The following is a 22,548-nucleotide window of genomic DNA, read 5'->3' as shown; positions in this document are numbered from 1 at the left end:
TCGCTTTAAGTTGAAATACCCATGCATGCCTGGAGTAATCATCAATGAAATTCATGAAGTACAGGTAATTGCCCAAGGACGGAGTTTGCATGGGTGTACAATCATCACTATGCACAAGCTGCAACCTGCATGTGGCCCGAACTGTGAACCATCCTTTGGAAATTTAGAACGCTACATCTTACCCAAAATAGAGACTTCACAAACATGTTTGACAGGTGCTTCAAGAGGCGGCAAAGAAGCAACCATATCAGATTTCTGCAAATGTAGCAAACTGGCAAAATTCAGATGACCAAACGTGCATGCCAAAGTTTTGCATCTGAAATAGCCCTTGAATCTGCAACAGCATTTGCAAAATTTTGTCCACACTTGTCATACAAAGTGAGCTTATACAGCCCATGACACAAAAGCCCAGATGCAACAATTTCATCACCAAAACTGAGATCATGAACTGTACATCTGTCATCCACAAATTTGACTACAAGTCCAAGTCTAGCAAGTGCGGATACAGACAAGAGATTCTTCTTGATCCCAGGTACATAAAGTGCATCAACAAGTGTGAAAGAACTGCCATTAGCAGTAGTAAGCACAATCTTTCCAACTCCCTAAACTGGATAAGAGGCATTGTTGGCACAAGTGACTGAATTCCCATGAGGGACAGACTCGAGAGAGGTAAACAATTCACGATGTGAGGTAATGTGCTTTGTAGCACCACTATCGAAATACCACACATGTGAATCTGCAGCAACTAACAAGCATGCATCATGGACAACAAGATTGTAAGTGCACTCTGCGCTAAAAGCCCATTCTGCATCAACATCAGCATCACAGTCTCCTTTCACAAAAGACTCAACAATGGCTGCATTTGTAGTGGAACCAGCATTTGCAGTGGAACCACCCTCTTTCTTCTTAGCCTCTTTGGCCTTCAACTTAGGACACGACTTGATAAAGTGATCATTGGCTTTACAATAATGGCAACGCATCTTCTTTTTGCCCTTATCGCCAAAATTGCCAGACGAAGTGCTGCCAGCAAAAGCATTAGGAACAGAATTTTTGCCACTCGTAGCAGAACCATAAGAAGTGGCTGCATTACTATTACCACCCTTTCTTTGAGAAGCAATAAAAGCCTGTTCAACTGCACCCTACCTAGTCCTGTTTTTTCTATAAAGTGACTCTTGCAACAGCAATGTGCATAATGCATCAAACTTGACAACTTCAGGATTTCCTTGGGTCATCAGTCTCCAAGTACTAGCAAAAGTCTGGTAGGAATCTGGTAAGGCATCAAGAACAGTCTGCACAAGGGAACTGTCTGAAATGACTTCACCTGCAGAAATAAGTTACTCATTGATATCCTTGACACTAGCAAGGAAAGTGTCCATATCATCTTCCTCATGCATAATCTTCGATTCCAGCTCTTTACGCAACAAAGCAATTTTAGCCTCATTGTGGCTTGCATAAAGACCTGCTAGAATATCCCAAGCGTGTTTTGCAGATTTTGCTGAACGGATGTGAGGAACAATGGTGCTCTTCAAAGACAACGCAATCAATGCATGAGCTTGCGCATCCTTAACATCCCAACGAGCTTGTTCTCCCGTAGGCAAAACAACTCTAGCAGTTGAAATCCTTGTAGCAAGACTTGCAACATTCTCAACATCGCCTACATCCTCAGAACCAGGACGTACATCAATGCCCTGCACAATATTCTAGATGCCCTTTGACACAAGAACATGTTGCATCATGTAAGCCCACATAGGGTAATTGTCCTCATCCAACCTGTCTTCAGCAGCAAACATCTTGAACACATCTGTGTTGTTGTCAGCCATGATAAATGTTGAACCTGATGTGAAAACTTCCCGAAAAGAGGAGAAATGAAGCGGGAACAACACGTGCTATATAGCAAAAACAGTAGAAGACTGCAAGGCACCTGTTATGCAGAAAACAGCACCGACAAAAATTCTGCACAAAATGACAAAATAGCCTGTGTAGACCTGCCTGTAGTGGAAACGGAGGCCGAAATGAGCCCAAATTAGAAATCTGAGCAGGCTAAGCTCTACAAGCAATCCCAAAATAATTGTCAACTTGTGCACGCTCGCCAAACCTCATTGTAATAGGAGAACGTGAGCAGGAGTGTGCTGGAGCAGCTCGCAACTAAGCCCGGGAGGACGTAACCTACTATGATACCAATTATTGGAATTAGGGTTGCAGAGAAATGCACACAGCTTGGAGAAGATGAAGGAAGCTCAAGGCACACAATAGAGAGTGTATTACTTAGTGTGCAATGGAAAGATAGATAGCCCTAGAGTGATGGGCGTATATACAATGCACGGGGGAAAAAACCTCCTAAAGAGGGAAAAAATGACCCGGCGGTCCTAGTGTGTTCACACACATCACTACCACATGTATATGGTAATAGTTGTATGGCTTAGGAACACCTTGGGAAACTTAAGCATTAGCCAATCATTCTCTTTCAAGGTCAAAGGCGCTTCTATGCTTATCAATTGCAACGTTTTTCTTGTGTTGCATGATGGATATAATTTTCTTAATCTTGCTAAAGGATTCTTTAAGATCTCTACTATACTCATCAATATCAAAGATCTTCCTAAGTGTCTTTACTATCAATGGGAGCTTGGGTATTCCTTCAATAACTGTGGAGGGTGCCTTTTCTTTAGAAGTATGGATAGTATTATTGTATGCATACTCCACTAAGGGAAAATGATTTTCCCATTGCTATCTTTGATCTACCTCTGTAACATGGGCTTTTAGTAGATGAATAATGGTCGAGTTTTCTACCTCACTTTGGCCATCCTTTTGTGGGTGATAGGCCGAGGAGAAATTCCGGTTAGTACCAAGATTCTCAAAGAGACATTTCCAAAAAGTACTGGTCATTTGGATCTCTCTCTAGATACTATGGATGTTGGTAAACCATGATACTTAAAGACTTGTGATGTGAAGAGGGTTGCCATATGGTGTGATTTAATATATTTTTTGACCAACATAAAATACGCTTGTTTACTAAACCGTTCTACTATTGTCCATATTCTTGTATTCCCATGAGTAGACTTTGGAAATCCAAAGATGAAGTCCATGGATATACTCTCCCATGGGGAATTGCGTATAGGTAATTTCTGTAGCAAGCCAGGATACTTCCCTCTATCATACTTTGTCTTTTGACAAAAAATGCATTTGGCAACATAGTCCTGTATCTCTACCTTCATTGTTGGCCAATAAAAGTATGCTTCTAGTCCTTGAGAGTAGCTTGAATTTCTCTATGTCCCGAATAAGGGAGAGTATGAGACTAATACATAATTTTTTAGCACAATCTATGTGTAACACTTAACCTATTTCCATAGAGAAGATAACCATCTTGCACATGGTATGGTTCCTCTTTCTTCCCTAGTGCAATAATTGACATTACATCTTTTAAGTCTAGATCTATAGCATATTCATCTATCATAGAAGATAAATCTTTGTGAGTATCTACTAATACAACATTCACCTTTGGTCTACGTGAATGAGTATCGACCACTTGGCTGTGCTTACTAGGTATGTGAAAAATATGAAAGTTAAGCCACGAAAGAAAATTTCCCTACCTTGTTTGCTTGTCACTCAATTGAGTTTGCATCATAAAGAACTTGAAACTTTGGTGATCTGTGCGCAAAATAAATAGAGTGCCTAAGAGATAATGCTTCCATGCATCTAAAGCATGTAAGATAGCTAGTAGCTTTTTTTCATATATGCTTTCACTTTTTTTTGGATTAACATAAAGCTTATTATCTGTCAAATCTTGAAATAATACCTAAAGATGTTGCTTATGTTCTTCAATAAAGTTGGAGTGGATGATAATGTTGTTCTTCAATAGACTTGGAGTAGATGATAATATCATCAAAGAAATTTTTTGTGAAGCTTCAATGAGGTCTAAAGAGCCTCTCTATCATTTGCTTGAAGCTGGTTGGGACATTATTAAAAGGGAAATACTAGGCATTCATATAGGCCAAATGTTGTACAAAAGACCGTCTTATAAAAAACAATTCTTATTTGATGATCACTTTTGAGATCTATTGTACTAAAGTAGGTAGACCCTTGTAATTTTTTTTGAATAGATCCTCTATCCTCCTACGAACATGAAAACTATTCTTTATGACCTTATCTTATTAAGTACATGATAGTCCATGCACATTCTATAAGTACCATATTTCTTTTGTACTAATAGAACTCATAAGAAAAATGGAGATGAGCTAAACCTTACCATCCCTTTTTCCACAAACTTGCTCACTTGCCTCACAATCTCATCTTGTTCAGCTTGTGAGACTTGGTGAAGACAAGGTAGAAACTCTATGGTATAATCATCTTGTCCTCTTTTGGGAGGTAGCTCCCTAGGAATGTCATCCGTAAACACATCTTGAAACTCATTTAGTAACTTAGACAAATTTGAATCCTCTTTAGTTTCACTTCTTACGTCTTTAAGAACATGTGCATCCTCCTTAGACTCTTTGACAAAAACCATGTAACATGAAAGAGAATTTTTCATTACTTTGTCAAAAGCTTGAGTCTATACAAGTGGTATAGTTCTACCCACACTTTACATCAAGTGCAACATCCTTGCCTCTATAGGAAAAGAAGAATGTTCTTTTAGGAAACTTCATAGTGGAAGCCATGCAATCAAACCATGGTGCCCCTAGGATAACATTATTCATGTTTGAGTGGGGAGATAAAGAAATCTTCTTTATCTACATAGCTTTGCACATGGATACTTAGCTTCCCAATCAATGGAGTGATTGAGGTCTCTTGGCCCTTAAAAAAGCCCCATTTGCTTTTACCACATTCCCCGTCTCAAAGTCAAGGAGTCATAGCCTACTTCTCTTAGGACATACACATGAAACATGTCCTTGCTCCCCACACTTGAAGCACCTATTATCCTTATGATAACGCTCTTCCTCTTTAGATGAAAGTTTTAAGTTAAACCTTTTGTAGCCTTTTTCCTTTACCTTTGCTTTGTTGTTGTTGTTATTAGCCTTGGGAAGAATTTTGTGTCATGTTGTTCTTCCCCTTTTGTTCAATTTTCCTCTTACCTTCCACAATCTTGGAGATTTTCTTATGGAAGGTGAATCCTCAAGGCAACCGTCATGTGATGTATGACCGGTGAGATAGTTTTGGGCATTTGTATGTTTACGTACTCACTTATCCCTCAGATAGGTCAACATAGAATTATTGCTTTTGTAGTACAAAGTTGACATTGTTGTAGACAATGGCTTTTAGATGTAACTCCCAAAACTTATCCACATACTTTTGAATAGACTCATAGAGTTTCATCTTCAAACTTTACCGTTCCATGTCTTTAGAGCTTCACCTTGGGCACGAAGACTTTCCCACCATTGCAAGTATGTCTTTACTTAGACCTTACATCTTCTCGAGTAAATTGGAAAAAATATACTTGGTGCTTGAGAGGCTAAGCTGCCACAAGCATGTTATCTACCTAGCCATTAATCATCTTCCATAGTAGATTAGCAAAGTCTACTTGGTGCTTGAGAGAAATATGTGTGCCACAAGCATGATTCATTGTATGTATACACTGGAAAAAAACTTAATAACATAAAAAAGAAATCTTAGAGTCAAAACAAGACAAAATTCTTAAAGGAGCATGTTTGTTCATACCTGTTTTTTACCATCAAAACTGCTAGGAATTGCATCCTGAAGGCCTTGACCTAATGCTTCTTGGGAACACCAACTGTCCTCCCCCGCCTTCCAGTTGTTTTTGTGTGCTGACCACGCACACTCAAGCCCCAATAATGACAAAGACCACGGTGGTTCCTGATCTTTTTCAGCCTTTCCAGGTCATCTCTCAACATATCAAGTTGATTAGACACCACTTGAGAAGATCAGCCATCCTTGTAATCTTTCTTCCTGTTCAAGAACCAATCAGGAATCTTGAACTGACGAGGATTGGCAATGATAAACATGAGGGTTTCAATCTCTTGAGCAGAAAGCTCCCTTGCTCTCTTGTTCATGTCTGCATCCACTTTCTTGCAAATGAGGTTAGAAAAACATCGTTTGATACCCTTAATAGATGTCAGAGCAAACATGATCTTCTGCTGTCCATCCACATTGGTGTTGAGAACACGAAAAATGTGCTGAAATTCCTCATTTGCAACTAGTGACATCTTCGCTCGCAGAGTTGTGCTCGTCGATTTGCTACGGGAAAGAGGTTGCGTAGAATTCACTCTCTCTCTCTCTCTCTCTCTCTCTCTCTCTCTCTCTCTCTCTCTCTCTCTCCTCTCTCTCTCTCTCTCTCTCTCTCTCTCTCTCTCTCTCTCTCTCTCTCTCAACCAAAAACTAAAAAAATTGATGGAAATAGTCTGCGCTGCAGCTGAAGCCTAAGTTGACCACACCTCAAAGCCCTTTGTCAGCACTCTAACAAAGCATGCATCATTCACCTCTCCATGGCAAAGCCAGTACAGCCTGCTTGGTTTGATGTGAGAGTGTTTTATGTCAGAGAAAGCTCGTGTGTATCTGACGAAGCCCCCGATTCTCTCCTCATCGTATACCCTCTGATGTGGAAGCTGCCGTGCCTAATGTCCCATAAGCTCATCCTTATCAATAAATCTCAAATGGTAGATCCCCAATTGTTCTAAGGTTGTTGGTTCTCACATAGGTCCTGCATCCACACTATCTCTTCTCAAAACAAAGCACGCTCTCTGGCAGTGAAATTCTGCCCCCATTCACTTCAAGCTCTGCACCAAGGTCCCTTTGAGTATGAATCAACAAAGGATGGGCACATTACTATGGCTTCCGCACCTTGCCATAGTAATGAGGCAGGATGGAGTATGGAGTGCGCATGTAAAAAAAAACTACTGGAAACAATCCTCATCGGATGGGCACATTACTGTGGCTTTCGCACCTTGCCATAGTAATGAGGCAGGATGGAGTATGGAGTGTGCATGTAAAAAAAAAAACTACCGAAAACAGTTTGCGTCGCCGCAGACTGTTTTCAGTAGTTTTTTTTTTAGTGTTTGGGGGGGGGGGGGGGGGAGGGAGGGGAGAGAGAGAGAGAGAGAGAGAGAGAGAGAGAGAGAGAGAGAGAGAGAGAGAGAGAGAGAGAGAGAGAGAGAGAGAGAGAGAGAGAGAGAGAGAGATTGTTGAGCTTGCAGATATCATACAAGAGAGAGCTCCAGACTCGCAAGCAGGCAAGAGAGAGAGTGAGAGAGCAATTTCTTGGCTCAATATTAATATTGTGAAAATTGTGTCATAGCTTAATATCGTGAAAAATACACTTGCTTAATATCGTAAAAATGTGTCGCATCAACGTAATATCGTGCTCGTAATTGCCGTTTTCCAAAAATGCGGGAAGGCAAGGGGAAAATGAGAGCATCTATAGCGCAAATGTAAAGAATTTCATTGGCTCATTGGGATACGCAAGCGCGAGAGAGAGAGAGAGAGAGAGAGAGAGAGAGAGAGAGAGAGAGAGAGAGAGAGAGAGAGAGAGAGAGAGAGAGAGAGAGAGAGAGAGAGAGAGAGAGAGAGAGAGAGAGAGAGAGAGAGAGAGAGAGAGAGAGAGAGGGGGGGGGGGGGGGAGAGAGAGAATCAACATGGTGGCGGCCTCCAAAACTATTAAAAAAAACTCGAATTGGCAATAAGAAAAATTCTCAAAGACAACTATACACAACTCCTACTAATCATATGAATGGCAACAACCAATGTGCACTGCACGGAAATTCAATAGCCTTGAACTTCCTTGTTGGCTTGTAGCACCACTCCAACACAATTGGATGCCACAATAAGTTTCAAGGCTTCTGAGACATGAGGAAGGGAATCTCTTCTACAAGGATTTCCAAAGGCATACTACAATAGCAGAAGGCTTCAAATGATGTCCCAACATTGACTGCAATACCATAAGGCTTCAAAAGAATTGAGCTCCTTGCTTGTCCTACCAAAGGAATTAAAAGAGCTGATATAGGTATACATCATAGGGAAAGCTTAATTGAGGGTGGGTGCTTCATATGTGAATCTCCAGCCGTGACCAAATTGGAATCCACGATTCTTGCCTGACACCTTTTACTTTCCTTAGTAAGACCTACAACCTTTTGAAAAGGACTAGGGTGCTTGCCTCTCACCCTTCGTGCCTGACCTTTGCTTTCTTTGAACAACACAGAGCCCTTAAAATATTCACAAATATGTCTCTCTACAAAGAATATCATAAGGTGGTGAGTCCTGTTAATCTTTAGTTCCGCACTTGTTGTTTTTAGCAGCTAGGCAAGCAATTATTCCTCCATGATCCCTTTCCGGCCTAGGGTATGGTAAGTGTTCTTCTCCTAGGGGTGCTCCTAATCCATAATTCTTGGTTGGTCTAGCAGGTGGTCATTCCTCTCCTCGGACCCTTTCTTCTTGTTCTTGATGTGGTGCTTCAGTCTTGGTCGGATTTAACATTCTTGTTCTACTCTCTTCTTGGTACTTTTGATGGAGTGGTGGTATTGGTGGTGCTCCTAGCCCTAACATGGCTTGCGAACCACCTTTGTATAGGTTCAGTTTTGGTGTTGCATACTGTTTGAGCCATGCTTGAAATGATATCAGTGTGGTTTGTTGGTCTTGAATATTGGGCAATGGCTGTGATGTGGTGTTGTAGTCAAGTGAGAAGGGATTTGTGGATTTGCTAGGGGTTTGTATGGGCCTTTGCTTCTCTTCGAAAGCCTACACTAGGAACTCTGGCGTTATCACTCTTCCTACATCCATGGGTGGATTGGCTCATACTCTCGTCCGTACTTATCGACAAAAATTATATGGGTTCCTATTGCAGAGTCATATGAAAACAAGTATAAGACTTTTCTTTGCTTAATTCATTTACATGGGGTTCGATGCAACGGTAGTAGGAGATGATTCTCACATCTTCGTGCTTGTAAATCCCAATATTTTCATGAATTGTAGCCACTCTTGCCACTCTCTTGTCATGAATGTAAAAGGCTCTAGGAAGGTTAAGTTTAGGAGGCAGTTCTTGAGTCTCCATAACCATCTTCCCTTTTGCTATGTTGTCTCCATACAGATTGTCGTTTTCTAGATCTTTGACAATGAGGTAGTGGTTCCCCTCTTCATCACAAAATCTATCACCATCATTGTTTACTAGGCTTACTTCTAATCCTCTAGTAGGCCGTTCTTCATTACAGATGCATTGTTGTCCTCAAACATCCACATATATTAGGGCTCCATGGGCGTTTGTTCCTTTAAGGAGGGTTTTTGGGAGGTGCTACCCCCCCCCCCCCCCCCCCCCCCCCCCCCTCACATAGTCCCTTGTTGTTGGAAGCCTCCTAGTTGCTGGTTAGCATCGAGTAATATGATTTGTCTGAAGAGGTGTCGGTACCACTACCCTCTTCAATGATTGGTGCTAAGGGATCTAGCTTGGCTTGGTTTACACTCTCCTCTGTTGATACTAAACTTTCTTGGTCCGTTGTTACTCTACCTTCTCTCAGAAGATACCTTTCTGATCTCAAATACATGAAAAAAAGACAGATACACTATTGCAAAATCCCAAACTCTTACTTGTGAGGTCAGTTAGTCCCTTGTGCATCCTTTACTCTTGGTAACTTGGATACATGTATACACAAGATCAAGCACTTTGCCTCTTGGCCTTTTGAGTGATTAGTCCAAATTTCTCTTCAAAATCTTTACTAAAATTCAAAATTTGTAGAAATTTTGAAACTTAGGTCAAGAATTCACAAATTAAAGCCTAATCTTTACAAGCTCTTTGAAAGTGATTTTGGAGTCTGTTTGATTCAACCAAGGTATTTCTAGAATCCTGACAAGATGGCCTACAAGTTGTAGAGTCAAATTTCCCAGTAGAGTCAGATGGCAGTACTGCGGTAGCTATCACTGGTGAGATTTTTGAAGCTGGTCAATTCTTGTTGGTTGGTCTTTACCTATGAGTCTTTTGACACCCTGTAAGAAGTGTTTTGACACTTTTTTATGCTTGTTGGATCAATTATCAAAAGTTGTCCTTGGACATTCAGTCTTTGGGTGATTAGAGGGACTTTTACTAATCCAAATGAGTAAAGAAAGGTATATTTGGGATCCTTGCACTACTAGGAATCAAATGACACCAACTTGGTCCCAATTTGGCATAGGTGGCAACTACCACGATAGCTGGCTTTTGTGGAATTTTAGACTTTTGACACTTCCAGTGGCTTCCCAATCACTTGTATAGTCTTTTTCACCTATGTGTCACTTGCAGTTTTGATTTTTGACCTGCCAAAAGTCAAGCTAGCTCCCCGGGCCTGATCACTTAAGCAATTTTGGCTGGTTTTATCCAATATTTGAACCTTTTGGACTTGTGGAAGGTGAATTTGGCAAGTATGGAGTCTAAGGATCCTGATGGTATGCCATGGCTGTGAAAAGGTGATAGGTGGCATCAACCATGATAGCTACCACTGGGCTCTGATTTGAGCCTGGTCACTTCTTGTGGTTTCCTTACCTTTGGGGCTTCTCAGTGACACCCTGTATGACTTGAAATGATCACTTTTTGGCCTGTGTCCAAAGTTTCAAGTTTGACTTGGCCACTTACGCAAAATCTGCTTAAACTTGCAATTGATTACTCAAAAATTAACCAAATTTCTAGACATGCCCTACTAGAGTGCATGCAAGTGTACGAAAAAGAATTTCTCAAATCACACACTCCATTTTCAAGTTATGCTCACTTCTTGCCTGTTTAGTCACTTTTGTCATCAAAAGTCACAACTTATGGCATTCAAAAGCAACTTTGGCTTGTCCAAACAACACCAAAATGTAATGCTAACCTAACTACTACTCCTACAATTAATTTTAAATAACAAAATATAAAGCAAAATGGAGTAAAAAGAGGTGATAGTGGGGTAGATGACATTGGAATTCCTGAATCTAGTCCCTACTTACCACAACCGCCTACCAAACACAATCTACAACGGACTCAATGCACAATGCACCAACTAAGGAAGAGGAAGCTCGTTACACAAGTAAGGGTATAGACATGTTGCACAATAGCAACCATACCCTCCTTTTACTTGAGATCAACAAGCCTTCCCTTCCAGTGCAGTCTAAGACGTTTTGACATTGCGTCGATGTGTTCCAATGTAGAGGACTGCATAAATACTCAAGTTCCCATTTGAAAGTCGTTGGTACCCAACAACATTCAAGAGCCTTGGTATTGTGAATTAGAATCTCTTCTATCTCTCGTTTGGGTCTTCTATGAGTGGTGGAACTAGCCATCTTTGGTCCAACCTCACTGAGGAGCTTAGGTTGTAGAGAAATAATGGTAGAGAGAGGAAGTGAGAGGATTGAGTAGTGTAAACAAGAGAGGGAAGGGATATCTAAAGAGAGAAAAAAATATTTTCTAATATTAATATAGTTTTGGGGTAAAATTTGAGAGGAAAATGCATCACTTGAGATTTTCTATTTTTAGTGTTTTTTCTACACGGATTTACTTTTTTAAATTTCAATATTTAAGGTCTTTTGTACACAAATTTGCTTCTTTATTTACGAGTGGTTGGGTCATTTTCCCTCATTTAGGGTCCCTCTCGAATAATGGAAACCTAACCTCCTCTCTCTCTCTCTCTCTCTCTCTCTCTCTCTCTCTCTCTAAAGGGTCCCTATGATTGGCAACACTGTCTCATGGTGGCCCAAGCAAGGGGTAGCACCTTCACATGGTCCTCACAGGGTACCGTCAACCGCACCCTTCACAACCATATGGCTATTCCATAAGCCTCATAACCCTAAGCTAAAATAAGGGGCCTCTCATCCGTGAAATAAAATGTCTTCTACACCAATCTCTTGCACTTGCAAGACCTTTCTTGCGGTGGTAATTGCACTAAAGAGGGATCTTATCACTCGTTAAGATGCAAGGATCCCATCCCTAGAGACCTAGATTCAAGACTTCATCAAAGAGAATGCTCAACTCAAGAAATGCTTGTCAGAGAATTTAATTCTTTATTAGAGAAATTTAGGTAGAGTAGGACTAATTTTGTAGCATCATTTACACTATTACATCAAATCACAAAACATAACTAGAAAAGAAACACACATTAAGACTGACAACTCGTTGAGGACCCGATATGCTTGGAGCCTATCCCCCCTTCAAAAAGACTTTTGTATTATAATCCCCTCTTTGAGAGCTCTCATTACAATACAAGCCTATGCTCTTGCAGAGCTTCCTTGAACCAATGAAGATGATGAGCTTTGTGATTCAATTAACCACACATGGTGTAACCCTCCTTCCCAAGCCCTAAACCCTAGTGAGGAGAAAGAACTATCTAGATGGAGGTAGATAAGGGTGAAGAGAAGCACTCTTTAAGCAAAGAAGTATTTTTTCTAGTATGCTTACTCTATGAGCAAGCTTTTAGCATAGCTTGAATACTAGAGAAGAAGAAGAACTTTCACGTATTTACTTCTTGGATTTGCATCCATAGCCAAGTGCTTCGTCCCATGTGAGAGGGAGAGAGAGAGTACTTGATTGGACACCTTTTGTGATTGGAAATTGAGGGAGAGAATGGCCAAATTTCCCCATGAGCCCCCTTATTTTACCCTTCCCTCGCTTGCCAAAAATCTCCAAATGGCATGCTAGATACATGGAACAATCATGCAGCTAAATGCATATGATAACACTTGTCCCCCACTTCTATTCTTGAAAAAACTTGGTCATCCCTCCCCCTTGACTGATATTTTGATAATGTACACATGCACACACTTGCCCAACTACCCATTAAGCATAAGTGAGCTACTTTAGAAATGTGTCCTAGCAAAACTTGGAAGAGAAGGATGAATCAAGTTTTAAAAAATGGAGGGGCTGATCTAACCTTAGTCTGTTACTTTCCACTCTCATTAACTAAAATCATGGTCTTGCCTTCAATTTAACTACTTCATGTGCAAGACCTTTGCATTATCCTTTGGAGGCTCTAGGAAGCTGATTTGGACTAGAGTCTACCTACTAATTCAAAAGTTGTCAAATTAGGATCGACTCCAGTAAAAAGGTAAACTTACCCTTGGCCTTTGGAGCTTCACATCTTCTGAAAAACCTAAGGATAGTCCTTTGGAGATACTATGAAGTTGATCATGAACCTGTTAAAATGAGACCTACTAAAATTAGATTGACTCTGGGAAGTTTACCCTAAATCTTTTGATACTTCATATTTAGAGTCTAATGTGTGAATCTGACTACTTCAATTTTGAATATTTAAGCTCTATTTTAAACTCCAATAATTACTCTAATTAATCACCTTGTGATAGATTTATCTTTTCTTGATCTATAACTTTGATCAAGATAATTAAATAGAAATGATCCTTGCTCATGTATATACTTCTTTCCTTTGGTCCCAAGCATTTGACCAAACTCATTCTATAAGCACTTTAATCAACATCACTTTTTCTCTTTTGTTTCCCCAAGATTTGAGTGGCCGATTTAAGATAAAGAATAATTTTTTATAACGTTATAAGTTAGTTTTCATGACATTACCTCTCCCTTAAATCATAGTCATTCTTGACTATGGAGTAGGGAAAATAAAGGCATAGCTAGTCCTTTGACTTTGGCTAGAGTATCCTTTTTTACCCCCCGAATCCTTCCATAGTGGTGACTAAATCCAGTTTGTGATTAGAAGACTTAGCTATCGTGTTGGAAATGCATGGAGATATTACGTAATTTTGAAGATTTTGAGAAATATTCATTTCCCAAAGTCGGGTCAATTGTTGGATAAAAGCTGACACTTTATCAGTTTCTCCAAAGGTTCCATCGTAGGTAAGGAAAGTGATGTTCTTTCCTCCCTCTTTGAACTTTTTAAGCTTGTGTGACCTCTTCCATGCCACTTATCTTCTTTGTCTACCTCTACTCTTTGCTTTCTTGGATGATGAGTCACTACTCTCCTCATAGGAGGATGGTGAAGATGAAGAGGAAGAAGAAGAAGAATAAGGAGAGGATGGTGACCGCTTTTTTTTCTTTCTCCTTCTTGGGTTATTTTCCCCCTTATTAGGATAAGCATGGGAGGAAGTGCTTAATGAATTTATCTTATTGGGAGGACTTGGTGAGTACTTTTCTGCCGCCTTGGGGCTGCATCACAATCAGAGGTGATGGGACAATCATTTCTATACCTCTCCCTTGTAAGTTTCTGATGCATAGATCTTCTTAAAACAAACTGTCGTGGAGCTCCTTCCTACATTTCTTCTTCATTACCTAAAGAGGTTCCTCTTTTAGAGGTCTCACTAGGAGGCCTGATAGGATCTCTCTCTTCTTGGGCACTTAGAGGAACTTGAACAACTTGTAGTTGGCTTTGAACCTCCATTTGCAGGGTTAGAATTTGTAGCCTTTGTTCTTCACCTTTGTTGTGTTGTTGTTGTTATTATCCTTGGCATAATTTTGTCTTTCGTTCTTCCTTCTCTTTTTTTCAAATTTTTCCTTAGCTTCCATAGTCTGGCATCCTTTCTTACTTCCTTATTGTTGTAAGTGAATCCTCAAGGTGATCATTTTGTGATGTATGAGCACCCAGATAGTTTTGGGCCTTTGTGAGTTGACATACTCACTCATCTCCTCAGATGGGTTGTCACAAAATTGTTTCTTTCGTTCCACAAAGTCAATTTTCTTGTAGACAGTGGCTTTGAGATGTAACTCCCAAAACTTATAGCACCTACTTTTGAATAGACTCATAGGATTCCATATTTAAGCTTTTCCATTCCATAAGGACTTTATCTTTGGTATCACTTGAGAGGAATTGCTTCATGATAGCAATTGTCAAGGCCTTCCATGCCTTTGGAGCTTCACCTTGGACATGAAGACTTGCCCACCATTGATGTGCCCATCTTTGGAAATGCATGAAGACGTTACGTAGTTTTGAAGATTTCAAGAAATCTTCATCCCCAAAAGTTGTATCAAATTGTTGGATGAAAGCCAACACTTTATCAAGTTCTCTAAAGGCTTCATCATAGGTAGGAAATTGATGTTATTTCCTTCCTCAAAGCTTGAGTGACCTCATCAATGCCACGTATCTTTGTCGCTTACCTCTCTTCTTTGCTTTCTTGGATGATGAGTCGCTACTCTCCTCATAGGAGGATGGTGATGACAAAGAGGAAGAAGAAGAAGAAGAAGAAGAAGAGGATGGTGACTGCTTTCTTCGCTTCCTCCTTCTTCGGTTGTTTTACCCCTTCTTAGGATGGGCACAAGAGGAAGTTCCTGATGACTTGCTCTTCTTGGGAGGACTCGGTGACCGCTTTGCTCATCGCCTTTGTGGGGCTGCATCACTTCTGAGGTAATGGGACTATCATTTCCATACTTCTCCCTTGAAAGTTCTTGTTGCATGGAATCTTCTTGGACAAATTTTTGAGGTTCTTCTTGCATTTTTTCTTCATTACCCAAAGAGATTCCTCTTTTGGAGGTCTCACTAGGACCTCACAAGAGCTCTCTTCTTGGGCACTTGGAGGAACATGAAAGAAAAGAATCTAGGCATATATGAAAAAGAGCTAGCTATCTTACATGCATCAAATGCATGTAAGTATCATCTTCTAGGCACTTCATTTATTTTGGAAATAGATCACCAAAGTCTCAAGTATTTTATGACACAAAGTAAATTGAGTGACAAGAAAATGAATGGGAAAATTTTCTTTCATGGTTTAACTTTTATATTTCTCACGTACCTGGTAAGCACAACCAAAATCTATTTTCTATGATAGAGGTGTATGCTACAGATCTAGACTTCAAAGGTGTAATGTCAACTATTTCTCTAGGGAAGAAGAAGGAACCATACCATGTGCAAGATGGTTATCTTCTCTATGGCAATAGCTTATGTGCTACACATAGCTTGCGTGAAAAATTTATGTATGAGTCTCATACTCCCCCTTATGCGGGACCTAGAGGGATTCCAGCTACTCTCAAAAGACTAGAAACGTGATTTTATTGACCAACAATGAAGGCAAACATACAGGACTATGTTGCCAAATTCATTGTTTGTCAAAAGACAAAGTATGATAGAGGGAAGCATCTTGGTTTGCTTTGGACATTACCTATATGTAATTCCACATCGGAGAGTATATCCATGGATTTCATCCTTGGATTTCCAAAGTCTATTCATGGGAATACTACACCCATTTAGTAAACAAGCACATGTTATACCAATTAAAAAGTCTATTAAAGCACAGTATATGGAAACCCTCTTCATATCATAGGTCTTTAAGTACCTTGGCTTACCATCATCCATATTATCTGCCAAGAATGACTAGAATTTTTGAAAATTTCTCTTTGAGAATGTGGGTACTAAGTTAAAATTCTCCTTGGCCTATCAACCACAAATGGATTGCCAAATTGAATTACCATTATTGATATAATAAATGCCTATGTTTTGGAGGTAGATCAAAGAGATGAATGGAAAAAGTATTTGTCCTGTGGAGTATGCATACAATAATACTGTCCATACTTCTATAGGAAAGACATCCTTCCAAGTTATTGAAAGAAGATCTAAGCTGCCTTTGATAGTCAAAAAACTTGGGAAGATCTTTGCTGCCAATGAGTATAGTAGAGATTTTAAATAATATTTCAATCTGATTAAGAAAACTATATCCATCACAAAACAAAAGCAAAAGGCTATTGTCCATAAGCATAGAAGAGCCTTGACTAATGATTGGCTATTCAATAGACAAGGGGAAATAAGGATGTCCAATGGGTTGTCAAAATATTATGCTAAGCTAGTAAAAAGATATTATAGCCCATTTTAAATCCTTAAGCCAATTAATGAATCAGCTTAGAAGTTAAAGTTGTCGAGCACTTGGCTCATTCATACTGCCTTTCATATAAGCCTTTTAAAACTTATGAGTGTGAGCCACCTAAAGGCCTAGTAATTGAAGATCCACCTAAATTTGAAGGTCAAGAAGAAATCCTACATTTTGAGAGCATCCTACGACATGAAGTCATGGTTTTTTAAAGTGGTAAGGCTATCCAACAATATCTTCTTAAATTTAAGAATTGTCATTTTGAAGATGCAAGGTGGATGCAAGGCGTCCAATTAAAGGATGATGTAAACCTTGTAAATGCTTATAATGACTCATGCAACAATATTTTTAGAGTTCAGTTGGAGGCCTTCTTCTCTTTATCAATTGGTATTGTAATTCCATGAGAGCATTTTAAATTATTCTTGCCTTGAATTACGTATTTAGTGAAGTGAATGATTAACACTTTTGGAATTATGTTTCAAAGAGAGAGAGAGAGAGAGAGAGAGAGAGAGAGAGAGAGAGAGAGAGAGAGAGAGAGAGCGGGAGTGTCGGCATCAGTGTAGGGAAAATCAATTTCACAAACGTACAAATTTCCCTTCTATGGTATATTCAAATAGAAAATTTTCCCAAATAACATACATTTTTTTCAATTTAACTATTTTCATGAATTTTCCAAGCGGATTTTCTCCTTCTCCCCCTCCCTTTAACTAGCTATTTTGAATTTTCAAGATCCACTGCTCACCCAGAAACTAAAAAATAAGCTTACTAGAAACAGTCCATGCCGACACAGACTATTTCGACACGGTGCTGACTGTTTCCATTATGTTTTTTTTTGTTTTTTTCTAGAGAGAGAGAGAGAGAGAGAGTCGGCACCAATGTTTGGGGAAAAACAATTTCACAAATGTACAAAATTTAATTTATGTAGATTCAAATAAGAAATTTTTCCAAATAGCATATATTTTTTACAATTTAACTCTTATTTCATGAATTTTTCAAACATATTTTCTCCTTCTCCCCCTCTCCTTAACTTGGCATTTTCATTTTTCGACATCCAATGTTTACCCAAAACATTTGTGAGAGAAACAAGTGATAAAAGTGGCTCAAGGCTAAGCTGAGGCACACTTTTCTCGAACAGTGGTCGACATGGTAGTGGCATCAAACTTCCAATTTAACTTTGGTAGAGAGAGAGATGTTTCTCAAATCACCTACAAACCCGAGAGAGAGAGAGAGAGAGAGAGAGAGAGAGAGAGAGAGAGAGAGAGTCGGCATGGTACTGACATGAAACCTTCATAAACTAAAAAAAAAGCCCTTGAAACAGTCAAGGTGCGGATTTCATGGTTTTTTTTAAATTTTTTCGAGGTTTTTTGCCACTACCATGCCATCTCTCTCTCTCTCTCTCTCTCTCTCTCTCTCTCTCTCTCTCTCTCTCTCTCTCTCTCTCTCTCTCCAATCCAAGTAATCCCTTCTACAACTATGACTATGCAGTGTTTGATGTCTAAGGATATTCAAATGTGGACTTATTAATAATCTTGTTGGAAGCTTCACTAGTCGCTTTAAGAACTGATTCCCCCAAAATCTAGAAGGGTTGGAGTTGCATTTCTCATATTTAGTGTAGACCTCATTATCTCTGTGAAAACTGAATGGACTCCTTATAACTTCGTTTGGTCAAAAATCAACCTACAAATTTTCTAAAAAGTTCCATCTCTTTGTTCTACAAATCTGTTTTATTCTTCATGCAATAACGTCCAATTTGTGACACCAAGGATCTACAACTAACTAGATACAATCGTATAAGCATTGATTATCCATTATTAATCGAGATAACACATAAAAAATTAGCATAGGTATGTATAATAGTGTGTATGTGCACATGCTATGTCCATAGTTGATGAGGAGGCGTGGAATGAGATCTAAACTAGCGCGGACTGTTTCCAATATTGATAGAATGCCACATGAGATGCTGCTAATAACAAAGCTCAATGTTAGTGAGAAAGTCGCTCAGTTTTTTCTTTGTTCGGGAATGTTAGCTCACCGTTTGGCAAGACTTGGGAGATTCTATGCTTAGATTGATGGATCATCGCGTAGGATCAAACCATCTCAAGTCCAGAAATGGGTTAACAAGAAATATTTTGGGAATAGAGATCCTAGGGATCACGTGGCAGCATTTGTACGTGTCATTAGAGATAAGGAAGTCCTAGACTTTCCAACACAATCTGTGGGATTTGGTCTAGCTTTAGAAGAGGATGCCACCACCTGGTTTGATTCCATAGAACGAAGAGATTTCAAGACAATGGAGGAGTTGTTTGACAAATGTATCAAGGAATTCTCTTAAAGAGGGATAGCTCACAACACCGTCTTGCAAATCCATAAATTCAAGCAAAAAGAAGGAGAATCCATACAAAAAGTAGCCGTACAACTAAAGAGATACGTGAAGTTCTACCTTGTAGAAGAATTTTCAACCCAGTCAAGGCTCATGATCAAAGAACTAAGGAACGTACATCTCCAAAAGGACCTTCACATGAAAGGAGCTTCTTTCACAAAATAGTCATCTACCAAGTAGAGAGCCTCTTTCATCAACTTACACAAAGTTATACCGCAACACAGGCATTTTCTTGTTAATATAGCCAAAATGGGGCTTCGACCGGCTTGTAGTAGTGGTCAAGAAAAAGCAATGGGCCAAACCGGCCGACATCCCACAACTCGAGGGTGCCAAATTCTTGACAAAGTTTGCTTCATGCTTAGTCAGAGAGCGGGACTCAGCGAGGATGCCCCAAACTCAAATCAATGGGCAGAAAGAGTACGGCAACCAAAAGCAAAGAAGGTAGCAGCACCATCTACATTTGCACGTACCACAAGAGCTAAAAATACAATTCAATTTTAATATGTGAGAGATGAAGGGGCCACTATTGGATTAAAGACTAACGAGGAAAAGATAAAGCTCTAACAGTTGGATTCCACCACTCAAGAAAGGAAGCCTATATCAGCATGCACCAAAAGAGTGGAGCAAAGAGAACAAAAGGTTAAAGATGAACAAGAGAGAAAGCTGAAAGTGGAAGAAGAGAGGAAATAGAAGCAAAGAGAGATTGCTCAAAGAACAAGAGACACAAAAAATTTTAGAAAAGAAGAGCAGGCCCAAATTTTATTAGATATGATGAGGGCCAAGAACAAAGCACAAACGGGCCAACCATCAAAGAGACCAACGAAAGAAGGAATAGAAGGGGAGGAGCCTAAAAGGATGAAAACTTAGGATCACCATGAAGAGAGTGCCTCTGCCAGAGAACTGAGAAGAAAGAGAAGATTAGATCGCCAACAATTTGCTGAGACCACTACAAGAGAAGAAACTTTTGATCAAGAGAATTTCATAGATATGATGGACCATATCTACCAGTAGAAGGAGTAGACAAGGCAAGGGTAGCAACAAGAAACTCAACAACAAGTAGAACCTAAGATACCAAGCCTTGTGCCTACAAATCTCATTCACGTAGAGTCCCCACCCACAAATGAACGGGCAAATGAAGGCTTACAGTTAGAGCTAGCAAGACAAGTCCACAAGGAAAGCACAGAGGTAAATATTCCATACAGACCCCTCACCGAGGAAGAACATGCCAAAAAGACCATCCAAGATTTGTTAGCAGCAGGCTACACCTAGAAGAGACATAGGCCGCGGTAGAACTACCAAAGTATTTCTTAAAGGAACCTAGCCCAAAGCTGAAAACACCCAAGCAAGCACAGGTGAAGATGATCAGTAAAGAGGGCTTACAAAAAAAGCAAGAAAACCCCATGATGACTAATCAAGAACAAGAGTTAAAAACTGAACAGGTACAAGATGGAGTAAATCAGCGTGAAGGCTTGCTAAAAATACAAGAAAACATCGAGATGGCTGGTTTACCAGCTTTAACAGAAGCTCAACAACAACAACAGGTAAACCATGCAGTGAAGGAGATCCAAGAAATGTGGAGAAAACACTACAGAGCAGGACTGAAGTCTTTGCCCATCCTCTCAAGGAGACTCCCCATGGAGATAGACCAGAGAAAAGACTCAAAATTACCACTCCATCGGATCACTCTTACCAAGATAGATGAAAGCAAGGAATCTGTGCCAAAAACCACTACAAAGATTACACAAGTTGCTATTCAAGGGCCAATCATCCAAGAATCAATGTCTAGTATGGCCAAGGTAGCACTAATATCCAAGCTAGTTGAGGATTTAAACAAAGATATCATGCAGATAACTCTCAAGTATGAGAGAGAAGAAGAAAACAACACCGATCTCAACTTAGTGATGGTCATCATACAAAAAGAAATGGACAAAACAAGGAGTGAAAACAAGGAGTAGGTCACGACCAACACTCTCCTAGTAGAAGATCTCCAAAGAAGGAACGCACAGCTACAACATGTCAACAGAGAGCTAGAAAAATACAAGGAAATGTATGAGAAGAGAAGATGTCCAAGAAAATACAAGAGGGCATAGCTTAAAGCAGTAAGATTGCCTTGGAACAGAGAGAAGTAGTATAAACAATCCCACCAAAGTGCCAAAGAATTTACGCTTGCACAAAAGGAAAGGATCTCACTAGATGTACTAAAAAGCCAAATAGCTTATCTGAATAGATAGCTAGAAGCATTCACAAAAGATACCTTGCTCATCCCAACAAGCAGTTTTGAGCAGAATGATATTTACAAGAAGTAGATAACAGATTTGCAATTGGCCTTGAGGTTTTCCAAACAACGAGAATCATTTTAGAAGAATCTCTACACACCAAGAGTAAAGCCATGGAAGAGGAAGGAAAGGCAAAGGATGAAAGCATCGAGATGCTGATGAAGGAAGTGGAGGAGCTAAGAAAACAATTATCAATGTTGTTCAATAGAGCAGTTCCACAACCTCCCACAAAGAGAAAAAGGATCCTTGGAAACATGGCCAGATTTTGAGCAAACGAAGAGACAGAGAGGGAAGATAGGAAGTTCAAAGACCCGGTAGATGTGGGTACTTCAACTGAACCCCACAAATTGCCTAAGAGTACTCACAATTACGGGAGGAACATTGGGTAGTGACTAAGGAAGTTGTGGCCAAGAACCTCCTCTACGAGCACCATCTATTGAAATCAGATTTATTAAAGTACATCACTCCAGAGCAACTACAAGAGGAGGTTCCTGAGCCAAAATTTCTCTATCCACTACTCAATGGCTAACGATAGAAAATAATAAAGAACTGCTACCATCAATTTTGGCAGATACCAAGGGAAGCTACAAAGACGTAGAAGTCTTAGAATGGACCACATAACAAATCAAGGAAGCTAGACCTGAATGGAAAGAGAAATTCATGGGGGAGAACAAGCAAGCAATCATGGTAAATTCATTTTCCCCACCCACCTTCAGATTGAGCCAACATATTGACCAATCATCGGGAAGAGAAGGTGGGTTGATTTCAAGCAGATGCTTGTATCTCACCCCACATGGCTAAATTACCCAGTATTTCCCAAACCAAGAGAGACACCTTCACTTGCCTATGTGTGGAAGGTCATAAAGCAAATGATTAGCTTGGCTTGAGGAAATCCAGATATCGCATGCAAGATGATCCTGAAAATATGCTATATGCTCTTAGCATGCATCAACACTTTTAGGAACACAAAATCCACTAAATTTACAGACTATTATCAAGGATCATGTTCATGCCCAACCACTACATGCAAAAATTCAAGGAGGCATTCTATGCGGGCTACTTTGAGATGGACTCCACCCTGTTCATGCCCATCTACAAAGATATCATATTAAGGTTTGTGGCTTACACCCTACACGAAAGAGAAAACCCCTAATTAGAATCTACAAGCCACAATAAGAAGACCAAGTGCAACACATGATG

The 22,548-nt window shown here is 39.8% G+C and overlaps 1 pseudogene; it reads right to left on the bottom strand.

Moving 5' to 3' along the window:
- Positions 1-5,699: 5,699 nt before the first annotated feature.
- LOC147445198 (small ribosomal subunit protein uS13z/uS13y/uS13x pseudogene) lies at positions 5,700-6,155 on the bottom strand (annotated as a pseudogene).
- Between the last annotated feature and the right edge of the window lie 16,393 nt (positions 6,156-22,548).

Source organism: Adiantum capillus-veneris, chromosome 12 (genome assembly GCF_014529385.1).
Source record: "Adiantum capillus-veneris isolate H3 chromosome 12, ASM1452938v2, whole genome shotgun sequence".
Classification (NCBI taxonomy): domain Eukaryota; kingdom Viridiplantae; phylum Streptophyta; class Polypodiopsida; order Polypodiales; family Pteridaceae; genus Adiantum; species Adiantum capillus-veneris.
This window is presented reverse-complemented; position numbering and strand designations above follow the sequence as displayed.